This window comes from Uranotaenia lowii, chromosome 2 (genome assembly GCF_029784155.1).
Source record: "Uranotaenia lowii strain MFRU-FL chromosome 2, ASM2978415v1, whole genome shotgun sequence".
NCBI lineage: Eukaryota > Metazoa > Arthropoda > Insecta > Diptera > Culicidae > Uranotaenia > Uranotaenia lowii.
Window position 1 is genome coordinate 365,771,251 of NC_073692.1, and position 24,887 is coordinate 365,796,137.

Genomic DNA, 24,887 nt, shown 5'->3' on the forward strand with positions numbered 1-24,887 from the left:
AAAAATGTCAAAAATGTCAAAAATGTCAAAAATGTCAAAAATGTCAAAAATGTCAAAAATGTCAAAAATATCAAAAATGTCAAAAATGTCAAAAATGTCAAAAATGTCAAAAATGTCAAAAATGTCAAAAATGTCAAAAATGTCAAAAATGACAAAAATGTCAAAAATGTCAAAAATGTCAAAAATGTCAAATATGTCAAAAATGTCAAAAATGTCAAAAATGTCAAAAATGTCAAAAATGTCAAAAATGTCAAAAATGTCAAAAATGTCAAAAATGTCAAAAATGTCAAAAATGTCAAAAATGTCAAAAATGTCAAAAATGTCAAAAATGTCAAAAATGTCAAAAATGTCAAAAATGTCAAAAATGTCAAAAATGACAAAAATGTCAAAAATGTCAAAAATGTCAAAAATGTCAAAAATGTCAAAAATGTCAAAAATGTCAAAAATGTCAAAAATGTCAAAAATGTCAAAAATGTCAAAAATGTCAAAAATGTCAAAAATGTCAAAAATGTCAAAAATGTCAAAAATGTCAAAAATGTCAAAAATGTCAAAAATGTCAAAAATGTCAAAAATGTCAAAAATGTCAAAAATGTCAAAAATGTCAAAAATGTCAAAAATGTCAAAAATGTCAAAAATGTCAAAAATGTCAAAAATGTCAAAAATGTCAAAAATGTCAAAAATGTCAAAAATGTCAAAAATGTCAAAAATGTCAAAAATGTCAAAAATGTCAAAAATGTCAAAAATGTCAAAAATGTCAAAAATGTCAAAAATGTCAAAAATGTCAAAAATGTCAAAACTGTCCAAAATGTCAAAAATGTCAAAAATGTCAAAAATGTCAAAAATGTCAAAAATGTCAAAAATGTCAAAAATGTCAAAAATGTCAAAAATGTCAAAAATGTCAAAAATGTCAAAAATGTCAAAAATGTCAAAAATGTCAAAAATGTCAAAATTGTCAAAATTGTCAAAAATGTCAAAAATGTCAAAAATGTCAAAAATGACAAAAATGTCAAAAATGTCAAAAATGTCAAAATGTCAAAAATGTCAAAAATGTCAAAAATGTCCAAAATTTCAAAAATGTCAAAAGTGTTAAAAATGTTAAATATGTAAAAATGTCAAAAATGTCAAAATTGTCAAATATGTCAAAATTGTCAAAAATGTCAAAAATGTCAAAAATGTCAAAAATGTCAAAAATGTCAAAAATGACAAAAATGTCAAAATTGTCAAAAATGTCAAAATGTCAAAAATGTCAAAAATGTCAAAAATGTCAAAAATGTCCAAAATTTCAAAAATGTCAAAAATGTTAAAAATGTTAAATATGTAAAAATGTCAAAAATGTCAAAAATGTCAAAATTGTCAAATATGTCAAAAATGTCAAAAATGTCAAAAATGTAAAAAATGTAAAAAATGTAAAAAATGTCAAAAATGTCAAAAATGTCAAAAATGTCAAAAATGTTAAAAATGTCAAAAATGTCAAAAATGTCAAAAATGTCAAAAATGTCAAAAATGTCAAAAATGTCAAAAATGTCAAAAATGTCAAAAATGTCAAAAACGTCAAAAATGTCAAAAATGTCAAAAATGTCAAAAATGTCAAAAATGACAAAAATGTCAAAAATGTCAAAAATGTCAAAAATGTCAAAAATGTCAAAAATGTCAAAAATGTCAGAAATGTCAAAAATGTCAAAAATGTCAAAAATGTCAAAAATGTCAAAAATGTCAAAAATGTCAAAAATACCAAAAATGTCAAAAATGTCAAAAATGTCAAAAATGTCAAAAATGTCAAAAATGTCAAAAATGTCAAAACTGTCGAAAATGTCAAAAATGTCAAAAATGTCAAAAGTGTCAAAAATGTCAAAAATGTCAAAAATGTCAAAAATGTCAAAAATGTCAAAATGTCAAAAATGTCAAAAATGTCAAAAATGTCAAAAATGTCAAAAATGTCAAAAATGTCAAAAATGTCAAAAATGTCAAAAATGACAGAAATGTCAAAAATGCCAAAAATGTCAAAAATGTCAAAAATGTCAAAAATGTCAAAAATGTCAAAAATGTCAAAAATGTCAAAAATGTCAAAAATGTCAAAAATGTCAAAAATGTCAAAAATGTCAAAAATGTCAAAAATGTCAAAAATGTCAAAAATGTCAAAAATGTCAAAAATGTCAAAAATGTCAAAAATGTCAAAAATGTCAAAAATGTCAAAAATGTCAAAAATGTCAAAAATGTCAAAAATGTCAAAAATGTCAAAAATGACAAAAATGTCAAAAATGTCAAAAATGTCAAAAATGTCAAAAATGTCAAAAATATCAAAAATGTCAAAAATGTCAAAAATGTCAAAAATGTCAAAAATGTCAAAAATGTCAAAAATGTCAAAAATGTCAAAAATGTCAAAAATGTCAAAAATGTCAAAAATGTCAAAAATGTCAAAAATGTCAAAAATGTCAAAAATGTTAAAAATGTCAAAAATATCAAAAATGTCAAAAATGTCAAAAATGTCAAAAATGTCAAAAATGTCAAAAATGTCAAAAATGTCAAAAATGACAAAAATGTCAAAAATGTCAAAGATGTCAAAAAAGTCAAAAATGTCAAATATGTCAAAAATGTCAAAAATGTCAAAAATGTCAAAAATGTCAAAAATGTCAAAAATGTCAAAAATGTCAAAAATGTCAAAAATGTCAAAAATGTCAAAAATGTCACAAAGGTCAAAAATTTCAAAAATGTCAAAAATGTCAAAAATGTCAAAAATGTCAAAAATGTCAAAAATGTCAAAAATGTCAAAAATGTCAAAAATGTCAAAAATGTCAAAAATGTCAAAAATGTCAAAAATGTCAAAAATGTCAAAAATGTCAAAAATGTCAAAAATGTCAAAAATGTCAAAAATGTCAAAAATGTCAAAAATGTCAAAAATGTCAAAAATGTCAAAAATGTCAAAAATGTCAAAAATGTCAAAAATGTCAAAAATGTCAAAAATGTCAAAAATGTCAAAAATGTCAAAAATGTCAAAAATGTCAAAAATGTCAAAAATGTCAAAAATGTCAAAAATGTCAAAAATGTCAAAAATGTCAAAAATGTCAAAAATGTCAAAAATGTCAAAAATGTCAAAAATGTCAAAAATGTCAAAAATGTCAAAAATATCAAAAATGTCAAAAATGTCAAAAATGTCAAAAATGTCAAAAATGTCAAAAATGTCAAAAATGTCAAAAATGTCAAAAATGTCAAAAATGTCAAAAATGTCAAAAATGTCAAAAATTTCAAAAATTTCAAAAATGTGAAAAATGTCAAAAATGTCAAAAATGTCAAAAATGTCATGAATGTCAAAAATGTGAAAAATGCCGAAAATGTCAAAAATGTCATAAATGTGAAAAATGTCAAAAATGCCAAAAATGTCAAAAATGTCAAAAATGTCAAAAATGTCAAAAATGTCAAAAATGTCAAAAATGTCAAAAATGTCAAAAATGTCAAAAATGTCAAAAATGTCAAAAGTGTCAAAAATGTCAATAATGTCAAAAATGTCAAAAATGTCAAAAATGTCAAAAATGTCAAAAATGTCAAAAATTGTCAAAAATGTCAAAAATGTCAAAAATGTCAAAAATGTCCAAAAATGTCAAAAATGTCAAAAATGTCAAAAATGTCAAAAATGTCAAAAATGTCAAAAATGTCAAAAATGTCAAAAATGTCAAAAATGTCAAAAATGTCAAAAATGTCAAAAATGACAAAAAAGTCAAAAATATCAAAAATTTAAAAAATGTCAATAATGACAAAAATGTTCAAAATGTCAAAAACTTCAAAAATATCAAAAATGTCAAAAATTGTCAAAAATTGTCAAAAATGTCAAAAATGTCAAAATTGACAAAAATGTCAAAAATGTCAAAAATGTCAAAATTGACAAAAATTGTCAAACTATCATAAAGTTGTCATAAACTGTCAAAAATTGTCAAAAGTTTTCAAAAATTGTCAAAAATTGTCAAAAATTGTCAAAAATTACCAAAAATTGTCAAAAATTGTCAAAAATGTCAAAAATGTTCAATGTCAAAAATTAAAAAAAATGACAAAAATGTCAGCGTAAGATGTTTTCATGGATTTTTTCCATGCTTATTATTTTAAAAACTGTTTGTGTATCTTAACTTGAGGAAGAAATAATTGTTTTGATAGTTTACTGCAATGCTAGTGAAATCAGTACACAATTAAAGCCACTTTTATGATCAGTGAAATGTTTTAATGGGAGCCCAAACTTCCAACAGAAGAAAAAGTTCCAACCCAACAATAAATCAATCAACCGGTACCATTATTCTGTCAAATTCTTCACAACACAACAGCAGTAACAATATCGAAATATACCTCCTCGGCACGAAATTTGTTGTGTTGATCACTGCGCCACGGCAAGTCGCCAGGGGCCCTGTTTCGATCAAACTCAAAAGCGCGGAGCTCATATCAAATAACCAATTAAATCCGGATTTTTACCCCCAGCGTGGCATCGAGTAAAACTTCACCGGCTGCCGTTTTCTGCTACTGAGCGCATTCCTGCAATACTACCAGGGCCAGGAATCGATACCAAGCCCCTGCCCTGACTTAAAACAATCCCCAGCTCCCGTCAAAATGGGGAGGGGCCCCCTTGCTCACATATGTGAACGAAAACGTTGCGCTTTAATTAAGCCATAAATCAATAAATCTTCTAAATAATTGGAAGCCCAACCTTTTCGGTTTTGTTCGGTTCTCAAAAGTTTGCAGTTGGGTATTTGAAAGTGCTTCCCTCAATCCTCTTATGTTAGTTCACCTGAGTCGAATCTCTGCGCCACTTTTCAGGGAGATATCATTCGGAGGAAGCCTGCAAACATTCAGAAGTAGCTATTCAGTAGATATTTACGCGACTCGAATCCGAATGGTCTCTCTCCTCGAAATTGGCGATGCCCCCTCCGGCTGGTATTTAGGTTGCATTTGAACTGGCCTCCCATCAACTGGTGCTTTCTGTGTTAGGGAGATTCAAATTTGTCAATCAGAACCATTTTTTGTTCCCAAACTTTCACAGAACTTTTCCAGCAGAATTCGACATTTTTGAAGCGTCAAGCTAAGAATGATACAACAAGTATAGGTACTCAGTGAATCATCCTAATAAATTAAATGCAGCATGGCTCGATGCTGCCAATCGGTTTCGGTCCCGGATTGATGGAGTTGTTGTCGAAATTGTAAGGTTTCGATTTCGGATTTTCAGACTTATCAATCACAACAACAGCAACAACGATGAAGTGATTGATTTCGAGCTCAACTGTTGTGAAAATAACGACCATGCGGTGCGGCTTCAAGGAACCCGACAATCGATTACGACGAGCGAAAGTTGGAGATTTGCTTTTTTGGGGTGAAGAATTTATTTTCCCTAGGATTATGATCCTTTGCTCGGCTTCAAAAAGCTGACATTAATCTTTTCTCGAGTATCGACTTATTGATCAGAGATTTATTGAACTCAAAATAAAGCTTCAGATTAAAGCTGAAAATCTCAAAAAAGCAGAAATCGAAAATTTCATATTCTTACGCTGCCAAACATCAGTTACAAATACGGGAAGCTGGGAAGCATTGAGAAGCCTGTTTAGTGTTCAATCGAAAGTAGAAGATTTTGAGCGCAATTGGGTAAGAATAGCTGTTGATTTTTTGGCTCAATTTTTGACTAGTATCTCTACTTTTCTTATTTAAATCAGATTTTTATTGCTGCTATTCAAGCAAAAAAATTAACAGTTTCAGGACAATTTTAGGATATTTTCTAGGGTGTTTTGAAATAATGGGACTTTTTCTGCAAGTCACGTAACGTGATTTGGCAAATTTTACCAATTAGTGCTGCTGACAAGACTACAGAAAATTATCCTGGCGAGAAAAGTTTGCTCGAATGAGCTGCAATCGTTCTTCGGAGCTCATCTTTTTTTTAAAAACGAACATATAGGATCTCAGTGAAACTTTATGTTTCTTTGAAGAGATCTAAATTCTATTTAAGACTAAAGCGTACATCTTTCAAGGATATAATGGCTAGCATCTTACTAATGCTAGCACCACCAGTCCACAGAAAGAGTACCATGTATGCCGTGACCGAGACTCGATCTCATGACCTCTGGCTTAAAAGACTGAAACGCTATCCTCTAGGCCACAGTCGGCGGTTTTTGATTCTAAACAGAGGATTCTTTTCCTGGATTAAGGACGAAGAAGTGTCATTCGCTAGTCACATTCCCGAAATCGCGGAAAAAACAACAATTTTTGTTGCACAATAGGACCATTTTGAGACAATTCTGAACAGTTGTTAACTATCCTTGAGGTGATTTTTCATATATTTCTGTAACAACTTAGGGACCATTTCAAAGCATTCTAAAAAAATTAAACAATTATCAAACAAACGTGGAACGGTTTTGGTCGATATTTCGTATACGAATTTTTAACGGATTTTTAACAATTCTCACACAATAACCAAAACAAAAGTGGACAATTTAGAGATAAATTCGAGAAAATTGAGAAAATTTGTTGACTTGTGTGAAAAAATGTCTTTGACCCATTCCAGCGTGACGTTACAACGTTTGCAAAACAATTTTTTGGTATTTTGTATGTAAGTTTTACAGGTCATATCGCACATTGTTAAAAATTGAACTTTATAGGGTCAAAATTTATTTCTCTACAATTTGAAACCAAAAGTATTTATATAGAATAAATAGTTAACAAAATATAAGCAAAAGGAATCGTGACGTCACAACAATCAGGTTTTTAGATAAAATTGCTTGGATCTGTCCGGCCCGGAAATGTGCTGAAAAGAAATCTGGCAACCATTTTTTTAAAGAAAAAATATCTTCTCAACATTTTTTTTAAATATTCAACAAATGAAAGTGTTGCAGTGCACACATGGTTAAGCAAGTTATTCTTTAAATTTAATTATAATGATACTTATTGTTCGTTACAAGTAACGATTTTAAAATAAAAAATTATTTGAAATATTTTTTGTTAGAATGAAATTTTTGATTTTCCATCAAAAATGATAATTAAAAGTTAGACAAAGTGTCTATACGCATGTATCAAACTGCCATGAGTTCGTTTTAGATATACTTGTCTATTAATACTCTATTTTAAATCGATTGAAGAGTATTTTAACTTTCGAGTTCATTTGCTCTCTGATTGGGACCATTTTTTTGTTGAAACCGAATAAAATTCTGCTACAGTTTTTCTTAAAATTCTGACTTGTTGATAATAATTCAGTCCTGAATATTGAATTCGATATAGTTCGACGAAGGTGACCAAAATTTTTTCAGAACGTTTCCGGGCGGGATAGTTCCGGGCAATTTTATTTAAAACCCTAGCTTAAGCCTTGCATTTGTATTCAAAATTGATGACCAAAAATCCCGGAAATATCCGGGCGAATTTGGTCAAAGCCCAAAAATTACTCAACAAAAATCACGAAAAGAAAAAAAAATTCAACAAAATTCATCGACAAAACAAACTTTAATGATTCTTTATTTTTATAAAACAAGCTTATAAAAATTTGTTTTGGAGGCAAAAATAAAAAAAAATAAAATAATTAATCTCGATAAAACTGGGCATTTTGCCATGAAACGCGGATAACTGGGTCGAACTGTTCTTAAATTTTATAATAATTATTTGGCGAACCTGGATAAAACAGGGCAATTTGGCAACCTTAAGTTTTATTTTTTTTTATTTATTATTTGCCGCAAAACAGCAAAGCTGATAGATAAAATAGCTGGATTTATATATCACATTTAAATAAGAAGTTTTTTCCGTATTCGAAAATTCAAATCATTTAAGACTTGGATTTGAAGTTACATCCTCCATTCTTAGGCAGAATCGAAACATTAAAAAGTACCATGATGGTTTTACGAATAAATAATAAAAAGAAATCTTGTTAAAAATCATAATTCAGAATTCAAATAAGAGATTAATGATACAAATATCGCAATTTGTTTCATCATTTATAGGAATTCTCATCTGAAATTTATACTCAGATATTGATTTTAAGTTCAAAGTGCAAAATTCAGTCTAGGAATTTAAATTGAAAATTTTGTTTGGGAGGCAGCTCGAATTTATGTTTTCCAACCAAATTGGCATATGAATATGAAAATTTCATTAAGGATTCAAACTGCAGTCGATCATAGTTTTATCATTTGAACTCTTGATTCAAAATCAAAATTTTATATTCAACCAGGGTCAGTTTGGAACAGTTATCTGGTAAAAACTTCAAATATTGAATATGATCTGGATCTATTTCTAAGTATTTGTTTTGTTCAAAAATCTAAATTTGAATTAAAAACTTTATATTAAAAAGTTTTGAATATTTTTTGTTGATGAAAAACTTGTACTTAATCGTAAGGAGAAATTCAGCTGTAAATATATTTTATGGTTTGTTGTTAAATATTTTATTATCCTTTAACTTCGTTAAGTCATATTTTTTTAAACACGGAAGAAAACTTCTCCCTTCCTGTTTAGTAACGTCAATCGATTTAAAATAAAATAATGTTGTTATCTAAGCAATTGCCCTACTCAGTTTAAAAAAAATCACAAATTGGTGAAAAATAAAGTTTAAACGATAATTTCAAAAATGACACATGGTTTTTAGTGTGAATATTGATGTGCTCTAAACAGGCGAATTAAATAATTAATTTGAGTAACTTAACGTATTTTCTTTGTCAAGCTCTTCGATTTCAAATCTTTGAGAGAGAGCCTGTTTTATAAATTTATGAAAATCAAATCAAAAATGGTAAAAATCCTCGAAGTACAATAATCTTGTATAATATAAAATTTTTATAAGAATTATTTTTTTAAAATTTTAAGTTAAAAATGTTCTTTATATCACATTCAGGTGTCTTAAAACATGATTTAAAATCAAAGACATTAGACGCCCGTTTGATGACCCAAGCTGAGAAAAAGGTGTAAAGAAGGGTAGAAGAAAAGATTTGATCTTAAAGTTAAGAAAAAGCTCTGCAAATAATGGCCTAAAGAAGATGTGAACTCAGAACAATAACGATAATAACGATATTAATAAATTCATTCTACTTACAATGGATTTTTATTTATGACACACACTTGGATGGTGAATTTAGATTTATGTTACATTTTTATTCGAAATATATCAATTTTATTACATTCAGTAATTATCACAAAAATATTGTGATATTTTTTACAACAAAAATATTTCTACCAAAATGAAAAGAAAAAGATTTTTTTCGAATAGGAACATGTGAGAGGATTCTAAATAAAAGCAATAAAGACACATCTTGAACGTAGAAATGTGTTACACTTTAAAATCAACTCAAAACCTAACATGCAAACGCCATTTTCTTGGCACCTTCTACTCACCTTGATATTTAAACGTGGCAGATCCTACCCAAAACAGTTTGTTGATGGGGAAAAAAACATCTACCAAAAACTGCTCAAAGGTTATTATTTATGTAGCTATTCTCACTACAATTTATCTGAACCCCATAGCTTCACCGCTTCTCAAGGGACACTCGAAATATTTCCCCCCTTTGAGAGATATTTTAATGATCCTCACGCCAAGATCACTAGAAACATTTTTCTGTGGTTGATGATGACCCACTTTTTATTCCCCTTGGAGCTAGATTCAACACTTTTTTTCGGCTTTTTTTTTTTCAACTTTTGCTTTCAGGGTGCAGTGCCAAATTTTATTTTTCATTAAACTAATCGTTGCCACAATCACTGCGCCAGGTTATGATTATTTTACACGCTTCGAGAAAAAAAAACCCTCGACTCACTCAACGCCTTTTGAAGACTGCACGACTTAGGGAAAGGGGGGATGATTCCTCCTTACCAAAAAACAACACGATCAATGAGCATATAATTTCTTCATTAACACTTCGTTGCGGTGCCCTTTTTTTCTCGGGTCGTTGATGATCATTGTGCTGTTGCGATGTTGATGGTTTTTGAAGATCTCTTTTCGATCGTTTGGCTGTTCGGCTTATCTTGATAGATCTTTGGCCTTTTTTATTTGTTTGCTTTGCTGCTCATCTTAGCTTAACTGGGAGCTTTTTTCAGAGGGCTATCACTTGATCAGCACTGAACGATCATCTTTTTTATCTCCCTATTGAAGATGTTTCAATTTTCTTCAGAATTATTTTTCAGAAAATTGATCTCAATTTTTTATGTTTGAGAAACTTATGGTTTTTACACAATCACCGTTTCACTTAACCAGTCACAGATAGAATTCGATTACAGTTGATGCCTGAAAAGGAAATAAAGAGAAAAAAAAAGTTCATTACTTGGACGCCACAAATCGGTCACATGAGTTCCACCACCGGAAAGACTTCTCCCCGCAATAGATAATAAAAGTGATTGGTCTTTTCCTTCAGCTCGAGTCCCTCAAAAGTCCTATTTCCTCTCGAAATAAACCTTAACTCGCCGAAAGTCGAACCCGAAAATTGTTCACTGACCCGAAGACGCACCCAAAACAACTCCTCGAATGATAAAATCCTTCTTTTTTTGATTTATGGAGGTCTTTTCGATTAGGTCCTGAGGAACAAAATGAAGGAAAAAGCAAAAAAATTGAGAAAAAAAAACCCACAGCCAGAAGCTTCTATTTGTTCTGTGTGAAGACAGACACTTTTTTGCCTCGGCCTTAAATCGATCGATCGATCGTCCGAGGATGGTGTTTGTTTATATTTTTTTTTGCGTCGGATTTTTTTATCCGAATTTTGTGGGTCGAAATCTGGCGCCTTTTTTCCCGGACACTATTATTTCCAGTGAAGAATGATGGCCATCAAGCGTGATGGAGAAATTCACTTTTCAGGGTGATAAACTTTTCTTTGGATGTTTTCCTCATTTAAAATAAATTCATCCAGAAAAAGTCAAAATTTTCTTGAAGCATCCAACAAGAACAGTAACTCTTAATCGAAACAAAACGAAAAGAAGCCGAATCATTTCGATTTATGGCGGTTCGTTTCATTGATTTTAAGGAGGGCAGCTTTGGCAGGATCCGTTTCGATACCTTCCTACCTTCATTCAGTGTTTTCGTTCCGTTCCTTTTGTTTTATGAGTCCATTCAGGGAAAGAAGTGTGGGCTGGGCAGCGATTAGAAATTTGAGGGAATCTTCGATTTTTTCGGATGCTGTCTTGGGGTGGAGTTGGGTTTAGCGGATTTGGAATCCTGGGACAAGGATTGGATTTTTCATCTTTACTGAGCACGAAATTTAAAACTGTGTTAACAGATTATCACCGCTGGTTTTATGATTTAATTGAATGATTAATGGCATTTCGGTGAACTATACATTCTAATAGGAAGAATATCAAATGAAAGTAATGAAAATATAGACGGATAGATTAGATTAGGAAGCATGAAAGGTGTTGAAAATGAGCCAAGAGCGTGATTTGAGAAAACTTATTGCCTTTCATGCTTCCTAATCTAATCTATCCGTTTATATTTTCATTACTTTCATTTGATATTCTTCCTATTAGAATGTATAGTTCACCGAAATGCCATTAATCATTCAATTAAATCGAAATTTAAAACTCGGCCACTTTTTCTTTAAAATTGAGCATGATTTTTTAGATCCAAAGGGACAATCATAAAGTTGCCCGAATTTTTTCAGCACGTATTCGGGCCGGACAAATCCGAACAATTTTATCTAAAAACCTGGCAAAATCCAGGCATTTGATTTTAAATTTGTAGACCACAAATCCCTTTATATCCGGAAAAATTTGGTCAAAACTCAGGAAAAACTCAAAAAATCAGTTTAAAAAAATTGAAAAAAATTAACCTTAAAAATTTATTACCAGATTATGAGATTTAAAATCATATATTTTGGTTCCAAAAAATCTTTCCTCATTATTTTTATGAAACTTGCTTAAAAAAATGCTTAATTAAAAAAAAAATCATATCAAAATTTGATTTTTTTCAGTTCAATTTGAGAAAAAGAATGAGAATAAATCCGGACTATTTCTTTAAAATCCAGACCTGACTTTTCCCAAATGTTATATTACATATCCGGGAAAACCCAAATAAAACCGGGCAATCTGGCATTTAAAGTCTATCATGTAAATAGATAATAACTTTTTTTTCACAGATCCCACAAATTTTGGTCCGTGGAAGCCCACATTCTAGGCAATTGTAAATTGCGGTCTCATTGTCAAGCCATGTCATGTCTTAATCAGCTTTCAAAAAAGCCCAGGCAAGTACATATTTTTGCCTTTATTAAAATTTATACAGACAGTCAAACTAAGATAATCAAGAGTCTAGGGGACCGATCTTTCTTCTCTCTCAAAGCGATTTCTCACTGATCGACGTTCTCTTTTAAAGAGGTACTGGAACAATTCTTTTCCTTATACAGGGTATCTAAAATTCATTCATAATACATTATCAAAAAGTAAATGATCATATTTTGACTGAAAAAATGAGAACATAATAATACCTTAAACAATAAAAAAAAATACAAAACTCAAAGAAATTTAATAGTCTTTTTCTGCTCATGTTGAAAAATCGCCTTAAATATGAAAAATGCACCATATTAAATTAATTCTCAGCGTTGTCAAGTTTTCTTACTGATAAGTTTATTGCTATGACTTATTCATAGTTGTCAACTTTAAATCACTTTTCCTAGATTTTTTCTAGAAAAATTAATTTTTGTTGAGATAATGAGAAAGTAGAATCGTGTGAAAATGTTTTACTCTCGGTGCTTGCAGGGTTGTAAAAGAGAAACTGTTTGGAACCAAAACTGTAGTTGAATCATGGGTAAATATACAGCACCAATGTTAGGTACTGCGATGTCAGTTTCTCTTGATATCATGTTGTTAATTCAATATCAGAAATCAGTTTGGTATCAAAATTTCAGATAGAAAAGGTTCATCTCTATGATTTTTTCTAATTTAGCCGTGAAAAAACTCTTGCTTACAGAAGTTTTTTACTCTCGCTTATGAAGGATTGATGCTATAAAAATCACGAGACCTGACGAATTCTCTACCTTAAAGAAGTTTCCCGCTTATCCAGTTCTCGTTTATCCAGTTCTTGTTTATTCAGGTTTGACTTTTATTTGAAAGTTTGAACCATTGAGTCACTTGGTAGAGAGTGTAAACAAAAATTAAAAATGCAACATGGTAATTTTATAGAATGTCCCAAAAAACATAAACAATATAATGATAAAGCCAAATATGCCACATGATCAGGAATGCATAAGACAGAAAAACTTTTTCTAACATTCACTCATCACGATTGCCTGTTTTCTCTCGTGAAAGTTCTTACTTTACCTTAAAATTGTACTATTTAACAGTAAATCAAAAGAAGGTCTTACATGTTTTCATCTAATAACTTGATTGGTTTAATTTATTTTTACAAGATGTGTTCTATGCTGTGTTTAAAGTAAAAAAAAGCTGTTCATAAAGTTCTATCAAAACGAAGAAAAATTTAAGTGGTGTTTACCATTTGAAATATGCTTCAAAAAAATTCCCAACACGCGAATACCTAAGTTTAATTCAAAATGTTTCTGTTTGTGTTTGTGTTCGTTTTTTGAACTAACAGAGGAAATTTAAAACTTGGGTTTACATTTTTACAACAGATTCAGACATATATTTTGAGAGACTATAAATGGGTGAATGCTTAGCTTTCGTATAATTCAGTGATTTTTTTTTTATGGAACATTAAATGTTTCCTATTTTCAGCAGCATTCATAAAAGGCTCCATTTTAAAAAGGCTCCTATTGAAAAGTTTTTCTCGTTGAAGGTAGTATAAATTAATTTTAGATTTTGTTTTATTTTTTGTTTGCTTTCTGACAATATGTTTGCATAAAAACTTAACATTATATAGCATTTGTTTTATTTCAAAAATTCAATTGCATTCAAAAACGTTTTTTTAATATTCACATTAGATTTATTCCTTTTTGAATCGTGCTCCCATTTATGGATAATATTTTTTTTTAAATCACCTTATCGGGCAATAGAATTGAAAAATTAAATTTTGTTTATGAATTTGCATAAAATTTCAATTCATAACTTCGGCTTTCTTCCTTTTCTACTGGCCGTTTCTTTAATCTTCTTGTTGTTTGAATCCATGATGTGGATTTAGTTTCTCAACGATGGTGAATATTAAAATTTGTTCCAATACTTTTATACCAATCCAAGGGAATTTTTATACGAATTTCAAAAGTAAGAGAGCCTGAAACATAAATTTCTTTTGCTTAAATTATAAACTTTGATACTTAATATAACTTTGATTTGAAAAATAGGTTACCATAGATGTGCAACCATGGAATATTGGATGAAAAATTATTGTTTTTCACCGATTAAAGCCATAAGCAGCAAACACTGAACTTCGAAACGTTGGATAGAAACGAAATTTCTTATATCAACGGCTAGATGATTCCCTTGAGAAAGATTCACAAAAATTGTTGAAACGTCGGGCATCCCTAGACCCGAATAATATTCAAAATTACTATAAAGTCAATTTGACTTTCTTAACTATTTGGAGATGCAAATTGATGACAATTTAAGAACATACGTTTTATATCAGACATTTGTGTCACGGGTTTTTAAGATATATTTATTTAAAAGCTTTTTACCATTCTAGTGCTATTTGATTCAGAGGACCAAGAAATACTTTAAAACAATGCAACATTTTAAATTTGTATTTATTTTAATCCACTTTAAAATTTGCTTAGGTTCTTATTTAAAGTAACATTTTTTATCTTCTCATGTTTCAATCTCTTTTATTTTATTACCTTAGTTAACATCTAAGTTTTAACTAAATTATGTAATTGATTAATTTTTTTTGTTTGATTTTTCGATCCTGAATATAATTTCCTTTTTTTATATAAACTATGTTATTTTATTTGGGGGCTTGTGATATAGCTCAGTTGGCAAGTCAGTTGCTTTCTGAGCCGATGTCCGTGAGTTCGAGCCCAAGAGTAAACATCGATCACAGTTATACCGGATAAGTTTTTCAATGACTTGTCCGCCAACTTCATCGTTGATATAAGTCACGAATGACATGAAGATGTTAAAACGACTATAATCGAAACAAAAAAAAAAAATATTTGGGTTGTGTACTTATCATTATTATTGAAATATAATTGAAATATCGATACGATCGAAAGAAATACACTGATGAGGTGTTATTAAAAGCATCAAGCTCGAATTCAAAATCTAGTTTCTTTATCAAAAACTTGTAGGGGAGAATGAAGATACTTGATCCCAGGGGGGATACTTGATTCCTTAGCTATATCTCCAAACTGGAATGTCGTACAAAGATCAAATGTTCTAGAAAAAAATGCCAAATGGAACAAGACAGCAATGGTTGAAGCCCAGAAAAATTGTAACAGAATAAGTGTTCGGGTTATTGAACTTTGTTTGAAAAATTTCACAAAATGTGACTTGAAGATCTTTTTTCATCATTTTAAAATGTTCCTAACATGAAAATATTATAACAAAAATATTTAATCCAATACATCAATCTTTCGAGTGTAAAATGAACTTCAAAATACAATATTTTCAAAGCGATGAAAAACTCCCAACTTTTTTCCTGAAAAAGGTTTCTGAAATGTTGATTATGGGTACAATTGATCCCTAATATATGGGTACAAATGATCCCGGCTCAATGGATCGTGGTCATTGCTGATTACGAGATTACTAATATTCATCCAATAGCTAATATTCATCCATCCATTATCTGAAGAAAAGGGCTAAAATAATTGATTTTCTCTTGTTTATAAAAAATTGCGCCTGTAAGTATGCAATGTCATAAGGGTTTAGAATAAGCTATAGAATTTTTATCTGACAATTCTAGATTGTGAAATGAGAACAAATATGACCAAAATAGTCAATTAACATTCTATCTTGGGGTTTTGTTTAATTTTTCCCATGGATTAGGACTTCCTGAATAAAGGATCAAGTCTCCCCTAACTTCAAAAACATCGCAATTTTTTTACTCCCACGAAAATGCTTCTAGTTCAACTACGGGTTCAAGTATCGTTCTAATTTTAGGAGCATAGAAACTTGAAGCTACACGCTGTCAGAAAATGTAAAAGAGCGCGAGTTGCTAAATTTTTCCAAAAAGATATGGTGAAAATAAGAAAAGGGGATCAAGTATCCCCACTCTCCCCTACTGTTGCAAAAATGAGCAAATTTTAAATTTTTGTGTAATGTATCTTTTTTCCCAGGATATTTACAGTAGAAAGGTCGTTGGTTTCAATGGGTGCAGACAAACGAAGCAAATTATTCGCATATTAGAGTAAGTTCACTGGTGCTGGGAAAAAGTGGTAGAAATTTTGACATTTTGAAAATTTTAACATGCAAAAATGTTTTCAAGATCTTTGGGCGTTGTATTTTTTACAGCACTGTTTCTATTTCAGCCGTATGTGCTAGAAATATTGCTTATTTTGCATCACAGCATGTGAAACTACAACACGTGCTGTTGAAAACATGAAGGCCTCAGATCTTGAAAATGTTTTTGCTTGGTAAAATTATCAAAATGTCAAAATTTCTACCACTTTTTCCCAACACCAGTGAAATTGCTCGAATATGTCTGAAATACAAAATATTGACAAAAAAAAAATTTAATTCGTAAATAAATGTATTTGTTATTCGGTATAACTTCGAACTAAATTTTAAGAATGGTTTTCTTTTTTTTTCAAATAGCATTTTATTCTCTCCATGAAGCCTTGAAAAACCAGTCGAAAATCATACTAGTGTCATGTACCCATTAAGAAGCTCGTGTCACTTTTAGAATAATGATAAGAGGTAATTAAATAAAAATAATTCATCGCAGTTCACATCTGTGATTCGAAAGTACTGTTCATATGTCAAATATAACAAAATCAAAATAAATACAAGTTTTTCTCTGACTTTTGTTTCCAATTCTTGAATGATTGATACAGATTTTGAAAAACTTCATCCTAGAAACGGGTGGAAAACGGGTGGTAACCTGAAAACGAAAGTTCCAAAAAGTCGATTTTTGACCGAATTATTTTTTCGAGATAACGCATCTCGACCTTTTATGCATTTCTAAGTCATTTAGCATCATTAAGCCCTCTTTTGAGTTTTAAATACTTAAGTCGATTTAAAAAAAAAATCGAAATATCCCAAGATTTTGACGATTATTTTCTGCCATTTGGCCTATAAATGAAAATTTCGATTTTTTCGATTTCCCTTGCCCCCTCCCCCCTTTGGTGATTTTTGAGAGTCGAATCACTGAAACTTTAAGCGCTTTGAGGCACTTCTGTCCTTTTCCATACTAATTTCTATAGGAAATTGAAACGAGTTGCACTAATTTAGGAATCTACCAAATCATCCTAAATGTTACACTGATGCTTGACGACCCAGAAAGCATCGAAAAAAATATATGGATATAAGAAGCAAATTTATGCAGCGGTCTCATGTGGTGCATCTAACTCTGAAAATCTAACTATTATAGTTTTTTCATTTTTCATATTTCAGAAAAAAAACAATAAATAAGATCAACTCGACCCAAGTAACACAGATTGTTTTGTAAAACTTTTTAAGCCTCTTATGAAACCTAAACTTTATCTAGTAGCCTGCTATAAAACTTTAAATGTTACTTGGGGATGCTCACTTACAATTTTATAAAGAGAAAAATTAACATTTTTGTATGCGAAAAATGTAAAAACATCAACCCTAGCTGAATCCTTCCGTTCACTTCCTTTTTTCTTTACTAAAAACGGACGATAAAGGGCAGTAGATATCGATTTCGTGGAACACAAATCACCGGACCATAAATCTATAAACCTACAGACACACCCATACACACTCGGACCCCAGCATCCAAACGTCGGATCTAAGCCATTTTTCGCGTTAACGTTGATTGAACCAACTTCGTCTGCCCTATTAGGCAAGGGCAAAAAAAGGAAATCTTTACCGAACCGAAGCAAAGAATAGTCACGCACTAAGCGAGAAACCACCGAAGAAGCAACAGTCAGCGAAGGAGGGGAAAAAATACTGCTCGACTAAACCAACAAAATCATAACAAGAACGGAACGGATGCTGCACGGAATGGTGTTTAAGGTATGCGGAGCGTTTTCGCTTTCGTTCACAGAATTTTCCCCTTTTTTTTTGTCTAATCGACTCGGCTGCACTTTTTTCCGCCTGATTCTTCGTTTCTTAGAGCAAACGATCTTCAAACACTTGTGCCTTTGCTCGCGCATCGCATGTCAAGACAGCATAAATTTATGTTGCCACCAGCCAGCCTCCGAGCAGAAGATCCGATAGATGTCGACTTGGGGCAAAAACCTATCGACACATTCCGGGAATCTCGTTCCGGGAGCCCCACGAGGAAAGTGAAACCGAATCGTCGGACACGAATTTATTTAGTGGTTGCACCGCCATCGTCACCATCACAAACGTTCAGCAAGTGCTAAACCTTTAACTTTTGTTTTGTTCTCTATTTTTTCAGCCGATGCAGCCGATTCTGTAATCTGTTTGCGTAATTAAATCATTAGAGTGATGAATCTTAATTCGTTGAGAGGTTTCCCTGAAATCGGAACTCGATTCAAAAAGTAATCGGAAAAGGTAGGAAATTTGATCGGGTTATTTTTTTCAAGGAATCAAATAATTTTGAAGAAATAAACCAAATGATGGTTGCGAGCATTTACAAATAGTAAAAATTACAGTGAGTCAAAAATCTTCCCTCCTACAAGAAACACATCTATGAAAATATACCTTTCTTTAGTGAAAATTTTCGAGTAGTCAATTGAACATAGTTTCAGATGCCGCACAAGCTTACAAACTGAGATGAAGTGCCGTTTTAATTCCTAGTTCTTCTATTAAAAATAAACCTAGCTTGTGTGGTTTTTTCCCAGAAATTCAAATGAAGCCTGTATGAGTTACCACTTCGAAAAATGAAGTTATAGCTGATTTTACTCTCGATTTCTCGATATTTTCATTTATTATTCTTTTTATGAAAAGTAGCTTGCTTGCAAAATTGCAAATTTTGCTCCAAAAGAGACTTATCTTATGTGATTTTTTCCGAAAAATCGAATAAAGGCTGTTTGAGGCACCACACACATCGAAAAATGGATTTATGACTGTGTTACCCTCAATTTCCTCACATTTTTAGTTAAATTCTGATAAAAATTGCTCGGAATTGAAAATTTAGGAGCATTTTGTGGATTTTTTGTGGTTCTTTATCTGTTGAGAGATGTCTCATTTTATTCAAATAGGTGTGTTAAAAAGTAAGAAAAACTATGAACAAATTTAAAAAAGCAACTTCAGAGTTCAAGGAAAAAATTTTCGGGAAAAAAATGCTTCTCGTACTTTAACTCTATTCTAACATTATTGAAATTATTGACAAAAAAGGGATTTTTCAGAACATGATGATTACACACATACTACAAATATACACCCAAAATTCAGCCTCTGTGCCAATGGCGTGTAGTCAATTACATAGCATCATTGGTACAAGAAGATAACGCGATTGGTGCTGATTCGATTTGCTCCCACCGGCATTAATCTCCCAAGTTAACCGAATTGCGTATGTCTGAAAGAAACAAAATAAAAACGCTTTCACGTCCCTCCCTATCGCATCACAAGACGAAGAAGGATGGAAATAAATACCGGCCAACAACAGGCAGCCAGCGAACCGAGCGCTGTGCGTGTGAATGTAGCAAAAGCAACAACAAAAACATCCTTCTAATTCAATCCCTTCAATCCACTGGCAAACAACCACGGCCGAGCTGTGCGTGTGTATGCAGTAAAAGCAACAACAAAAAAACATTCCTTCAATTCAATTTGCCGGCAAACAACCACGGCTAAGCTGTGCGTGTGTATGTAGCAAAAGCAACAAGAATATATTCCTTCAATTCACCGGCAAACAAGCACCGGCCAAGCTGCCCGGCTTTAGCAGCTGTGTATATGTAGCGTGTGTATGTAATAGCAGGCAGTAAGCGAAGCACAGTTCTCATTCAATGGGTTTCCCGTTTCCTCCACTCCCGTTCCCTTTCCCGCTTCCATCACAAGACAAATGAATACCTTGAAAGGAGGCCAAACGCCGGGAAGCCACTGTCGTGCGTTTCTTTTGTGATTGACCGGTGGCAGAATGCCTATGACAAATATCCCTCTTCCTGCATGAAGCTCAAATAGTACACTGGTTTAGATGTCGGTCTGGCAAGACCATTAGGTTAGTGATTGGAGTTCGATTCTCCCTACGGGCGCTGTGGTTTATATTTTTATTTTCTTGTTTCTGGGATGAATTATCCAATAGGAACGAAATCCCATAAAATGTTTTTCTTGTTTTGCTTGAATGTAGTGGTCATGCATCATTTTAGTTGGGAGGCGAGTCCTTATGCCAGTTACGGTTTTTCAAACATATCATCTTCGGCACAGTGCACATTTCAGCGCATTATCGGCACAGAGATGTGCTAAATAGGCATTGGATTTTTGCAACCTCTTCTATGGGTGTATAACATAAATTATACTTTTGACACAAATCAACAATTTTTTTTAAACAAACACTAACACATATTGGATCTCAATGAAACTTGATGTATCCTCGAAAAGAATCCATTTACTTGACACCAAGTCTTACATTTCACTTAGGAACAGTTCCATACAACGAGGCGGCAAAAAATATGATTAGGTGTTTTAGACTATTTGGAAATTTTTGAAAATTTCATATGAATTTTTTTATTTTAACGTACTTAAAATAAATTCATACATAAGTTTTTTTTCTAACAACGTTTATAGTAGGATGCTTCGTGTTATTTTTGACTCTTATTTTTATTTCTTTTCAAAACATGGTTTTGGACTAATTGATCATTAAATGATAAATATCATTAGGACATTTCATGAAACTCAAGAGAAAAACGTGTGAAATGATTAATCAATCACGAGAAACATTTTTTTTGACTTACCAACATCAACTTTGTTGAATTTATACTCATTAATGGGTAAAAATTACCCATTTGCATGATATTTCCAGCTTTATTCGACTATAATTTAAAAAATAAACGGTGCTTTGAGGTGGCTGAAATCACTATCATTGTATTTTTAGGACCTTAAACTAGATCTTAATAGTGAAAAGAGTATAGGGAAATGCGGGGATTTTTTTGGCAAGGCTTTAAAGTTTTTGACTTTTGAAAAAATATAAATACTTACTCATTTTTATCGAAGATAATTTATTGTGTAAAAATTTTGAATGGTTGAAATGATACCTTTTAAAATAAGCTTTCATATGGTGTACTTTAAATTTAAGAAAAAAATGGTTTTCCATAGAAATATATGTAATTTAATTTTTTTCTTCATCATATTTATTTTCCAATTTTTCAAAGTCTGATGTCTGTGGTGCGTTCAGTATCCAAGATAATGAGTTGAAAAACTGAGAATATCTTAGTCAAATATTAAGTTATTAACTAGTAAAAATAAAAAGCGATCCGATAACGTCCAGTTTTTGACTTTTTGCCGTTTCAAACCCCATCTTTCGAGGATATTATGGCTAGCATTTTAGAAATACTTACACCACCAACCCACAGAATGTGTAGGGGAAAGGTTTCCTAAATGGGCTATCGGGTTAAATGACCCTACGGCTGTTTGATTAAATGGCTGACAAGACAGCTTATCTGACCAATGCGTTTTGAGGGTAATACGCTTAGAACATAAGGCAAGAAAGAATTTTATAAATTTACAAACTAAAAAAAATTAAAAAAATCATACAAGGTTTTGATACATTTTGATGTAATATTTCGACTTTTTTAAATTAAACGTAAAGAAGCTTAAAACAAAAACTAGGATGGTTTTTGTTTCTAACTCAAATGAACTTATGAAATTAAACATATTTCAGCTTTTGTGGAGGTTTAATAATGATTATTTAGTGGAATAACAGAGTGTTTTTGTATGCCCCCATCATGTTTGTAAAATGCCTCCATCCTAAAATAACAGGTTGAATAGAATAAATAAATGATTTTTATCATTGAACCTTCAAATCTAAGCTCTGAATAACATCTTAAGAGAGAATTTACGATGAACTGCCTCCATAGTATGGCAACCCTTACTTTAAATTATTTCATAAAAGTATAATGTGGCTTGTGATATAGCTCAGTTGGCAAGTTTGTTGTCTTCTGAGCCGATGTCCGCGAGTTCGAGCCCAAGAGCAAACATCGAACACAGTTGTACCGGATAAGTTTTTCAATAACGATCCGCCAACTGCACCGTTGATAAAGTCGCGAATGCCATAAAGATGGTAAAACGACTATAATCGAAACAAAAAAAAAAAACAAAAGTATAATATATATAGATTTTAATAAAACTTCAGCTTATTCGTACGGAAATTATTACTTTCTAGCAGTTTCAATGAAATTATACGGGAATATTGCCCAAAAAACTGAAATTTTGTTCAAAATATAAATAGGCGCATTTAGCCCGCACGGTTTGAGGTTCGGCATTTTAGACAACACATGTAATAAAATCGTTTTTTTGGAAACAGATGAAAACTTTAACATTAAAATCATTCCTATGTATAGAAAACAGATGCCTGCACACGTGAATATAGTTTTTGCACACATATTCGATGTGATATTTGATTAAATCAGTGTTCTGCTTAATAGGCGCATAGAGCCCGCTCCTCCCCTACTATGCATACCTATGCATCTTATGACCGTTGGCTTACTTGAAAGCTATACTCTAAGCCATGAGAGGCAAAAAATTAAAAAAAAATATTTTGGTCAAGGTTCAATGAAGCAAAGAAAAAAAAGCTGGATTGATCGAGAAATCATTAAAAAAAAAGGATTTCACTTGCATCAAACTCTTGAAATAAAGTATTCTGAATACATTCAAATGAAACCTCATATCACAATTTGTAACAAAGTACCAAAAAATTATTGCCATCAAAAATAGATTTATAACAACTTTACAAAATGTCTACAAAAATAAACGTGAACTTTACTGACCGACCCAAATTTTCAATGCTAAATCGGGCGCTAAGTAAAAAAAAATTCTCAGTAGAACAGTTTTTATGCTCTAAATATTACATTGTGCAGGAATTTGAAAAAAAAAATACTCATGATTAGATTAAAATTTTTCGGACTGCACAAGCAAATTTTTAATCTCTGTTTTGCATATTAAAGGTGTTTGAATTCGCTATCGATCACCTGAACTTCGTTTTTTGATTTGATCAACAGTTTTGATGTACATAATTGGTAATTTTATGAGAAAAATATGATAAAAATGCATTTTTTGAAGAGAAAATTTTGTTTAATCGACAATAATATTCTAAAACCTGATTTTCTTTGAAACTCAGATGTCAATTCAAAACATTCATGTGATTATTTATTCAAATTAGATGAAAATTGAAGAAAATATTGTTATTTTACTAAAACCGAAATGTTAACATTTTTGGATAATTCATGGATCCGCAGAGTAGGTACTAATTTTAGTATAGAAAGAATTAAACATGATCAATCTCACTCGCTCTAGGCTTTAATTGATCTTTGGCTTACCAAAAGCTCACATGCCAAACTTCTTTAAGATCTGACCAAAAGGAAGGGTTACTTGAGTCTCAAACGTGAATAGGATTTTATGGTATTTTGCTCGAGAGGATAAAAAAATAATGGGTTTTCATTAACAAATTGTTTCTTGATAGACTGAATGCTTTTTGATAATAATTCCTTGTTATAATCGTTACCAATTTATTTGAGAATAAATGGATAACAACACTTTTTAACCGCAATTAACGTCTAAACCGTCTGAGCTCTATAGAGAAACAATGACAAATATTCCCACAAATATTCCAATTTGACAAACAAGTTTGCAAAGATCTTTAACACTTTAATTCATGACTTTTTTTAATTCGATCAGCAAATTTTGATTCAATGAAATTATTTGACTTTAAAACGAAAAACATAACTAAACAGGTTTGAAGCCGTCATTTTTAAGTCTTTATGGCCCATGAAAGTAAAAATTTTCTTTTTGAAATTGTAGATTCATTTCAATACAATTTTCAAAATTTCTTCCATTAATTGTTCATCAGATGCAAGAAGGCATTTATAATTTACTAAGATTAAATTCATTATTAAAATTTTAAAATATGAAAAAATAACAGTGATTTTCCAAACTTTTGCCAAAAAAAATTGTTCAAGTAATGGAATTCGTCTGTCTACTTTCATTTTTTTTTTTTTTGTTTCGATTATAGTCGTTCTACCATCTTTATGGCATTCGCGATTTTATCAACGTTGCAGTTGGCGGATCGTTATTGAAAAACTTATCCGGTACAACTGTGTTCGATTTTTACTCTTGGGCTCGAACTCGCGGACATCGGCTCAAGAGACAACAAACTTGCCAACTGAGCTGTATCACAAGCCCAGTCTACTTTCATTGATTTCTCACAATGACATTGAAAAATCGTTATAAAAGTTAAAGTAAATTTTTTTAGTCTTCAAAATTTTTTTTGTGAATATATTTCTCGCGAGATTGTTTCTTACGTTTCTTTATTTTCGTTAAAAAAAAAGTTTGATATCGTATCAAATCCATCAGAAATTGATTCACATCGATCAAGATTGATTGAAAACTCGAAAAAAATTAATTTAATTTAAATTCATTGAAGTTCAGATTTTAAAATTTCAGAAAAGTCTATAAAAATTCTCCAAAATATGGTTTTAGTCCGAAAAAATTAAAACTACTGAATACATTTTCTAAATCAGCTACAGGAATTCACAACATACTAAAAATTCCGATCCACATCCATTCCAACCGAATTCCTTCCAAATAAGAATTGCGGATGAAAAACGGAGATACAATATTTATTTTTTTTTTTTTAATATAAGTTATTGATATGAACAATTTCAATTTCATTGAAGATTAATTTTTTTTGTAAATTTGGTTGGGTATTGTTATTTTATGATTTTTTATTTTTCAAATATAATTTTTAAGTGATAAGTTTTGCTCATTAATTTTTTCAACGAATTTCTTTCTTATTTCTT

At 31.0% G+C, this 24,887-nt stretch overlaps 1 protein-coding gene across 3 annotated transcripts in view; it reads right to left on the bottom strand.

Annotated features, from left to right (window-relative positions):
• LOC129749673 (protein sax-3-like) overlaps positions 1–24,887 on the bottom strand; it is an 839,575-nt gene that overhangs the window by 810,720 nt on the left and 3,968 nt on the right. For all 3 annotated transcript variants that reach the window (XM_055744711.1, XM_055744709.1, XM_055744710.1), the window contains exon 2: positions 9,325–10,207. The gene's annotated coding sequence lies outside the window, so the exon portion shown is untranslated. The remainder of the gene's footprint in view (positions 1–9,324; positions 10,208–24,887) is intronic.